Below are 2,421 nucleotides of genomic sequence, written 5' to 3' on the forward strand. Positions count from 1 at the left end.
AGTGGTTGTCGTTTTCATTGAGGTTGGGTGATTCCTCCTCTCTGATTCGATAAGTACTAGTATGGAATTGTTTTGCCTATACCATCGAGTATATAGTGGGAGACTCCAATAGGTTGAAATCCTTTATCCCTAGGAAGCTGAGTCTGCCACCTTACCAATCACAATGCACCGAACACAACATTCGGGAAGACTGATTACTATACAGTAAATCCTTGGTAATTTCTCTTTCATTTATCACCAAGGTGTATATTTCAGTTTTGTGATTAGTTTGGTAAACCCTTTTGTCTAGAATCTCCAGAGCAGTCACTTTCATTTCTTTTTGACTCCTTAAAAGAAAAGGTTCATTTGAGCACTTGTCCTTTTAGGCCCATTAAACATCGAAAGCGACTAGAGTTATATTTTTTTTTTTCTCGACTCTTTAAAAAGGAAAAAGAAAAGTTATGTTCTAGTGTCGTAAAAGTTAATTGACCACAAATAACATCCTTATTCCTTAGTTGAGTTTAGGTTGATAACAACAATCAGTGATTCTGGAGGAAGATCAACCTCCACTCCGTCGTTCAAGGAGAGTTACGAGCAAACTGCCCTTAACACCAGAAGTGACTCCCATCTGGTCAAGGTGGACTCGTCAAACTGAGTCTGGTACTTCAAGAGTTTCTGGTACTTCATCTAAATTATTAGAGCCGCCTATCACGGCTAGTACTGAGCCTCAAGTTACTCCAACTATTTCTGGTACATCTATTACACAAGAAGAAGTTACTCAAATACCTGAGGCTATTATAATGGAAACAAGTCAACAATTAACTGAAGTTGATTCACAACTTGAAGTTAATCAACCATAAATTACTTCAAAACTTGAACCAGTTCAATTGGAATTTGATCTAGAACCTATAGCAGTTGAAACTGAAGACATTCCTGAACTTGAAGTTATTCACGAACCTTCCCTTGAAACTGAAGTTCTTTTACCAGAACATCTGGACTTTGACCTTGAACATTCCGAAGTTGTTACTGAAATACCTTAGTCATCTGTAGTTCCTGAAACTCCGTATTTAACACCAGAATTCTTTTTCGGGCCTGACGGTGAAATCCTTCCACTTCGATTAATTGTTGTAGAGGAAGAAGCTAAGGAAGATTCTACTACCAGGACTCCACCTCATTTTGGACCCAGTTTGTATCCTTATTCTCAATCTCTTCCTCGTTCTGCTACTGCCTCAGAGATCCCACTTGATTCATTAGGTCAACTTTTGGGTCAATTAACCATGGCAGAATAACCGGAAACATCCCAAATCGCTTCATCTGATGTAGTTGCGGCAGAATCCTTTGCTGCTACTTCTTCGATGTTTATTATCACACCTGATTCACATTTATGTGGACAGTCATCCGTCCCGACTAGTTACCAGTCTATGTCTGGAATCCACTCAGGGGTTTCTTCTTTGCCGTGGTCATCACCCATGTCCATCAAGAATTTTACCTGGTTCTTCTTATCAGGGACAATAGTTTGATCTTGCTTACCAGTATCAAACTAGGAAATTCGGTGAACAAAGACCTGTATATCCTCTTAACACTAGACTGCCACCATATGGTCAGCAGTATGCTTATTCACTGCATCCTCTCTATCAAGGAGGACAACCCTATGGTTGTGTTCTGCCGTATTCAGGTCAACCTGAAATGGGAGTCTATCAGTGGCAGTCAACTATGCCACCACAACCAAGGATTGTGTATCGAACACAACCTATGCAAACTGAGCCGGTTATATCAACTCAACCTATCGTAACTATGGAACCATAGATACAAGCTCAACTTGTTGTATCTCAACCTGTGCAAGTTAGTTCCACTACCTCACAACCACAAGTTTCGAGTCAGCAAACCCAAACTTCTCAGGTTGTTATGCAACAACTGCTTGTTTCTGGGGTACAATTACCTCAGGTTAGTGTGCCATTATCTGGAGTGACTCAAGTTGCTACAGGTTTAGTTTATTCTTAGCCTGGTCAAATTGGCGTTGGGGGGCAATATCAAACTTCACAACCGATACCCCAACAACCTTGGTAGCCATAGTATCCACAGCCTCCTTTTCAGAATGTCCAACCTCAGTATGGGCCTGCTTTTCAAGCTCAACCTGGGCAAGGACAATATCAAGCATATCAGGGTCCTGTGTATCAAGCCCAACCCGATTACAGACAAATGCAAGGTCAACTTGGTTTTAATCCATATACCGGATATGTCCCACCGCCCTATCAAGGATATCCACCTTATGCGGGTATGCAAAGGCCTATGGCATAGGCAATTACATCCTATCCCAGATATGCTCAACCTGATTTGAATTGAAAGTTGTCATTTGTGGCAACTTTAGAATTACCATATTTAAACCGGCTTACCAATGATCCAATTTTGTATGCACTGTGGTGGCCGGTAATTCCTCATAAG

This window comes from Pinus tabuliformis, chromosome 7 (genome assembly GCF_031772625.1).
Source record: "Pinus tabuliformis cultivar Carrire ecotype Pingquan chromosome 7, CPIR1, whole genome shotgun sequence".
Classification (NCBI taxonomy): domain Eukaryota; kingdom Viridiplantae; phylum Streptophyta; class Pinopsida; order Pinales; family Pinaceae; genus Pinus; species Pinus tabuliformis.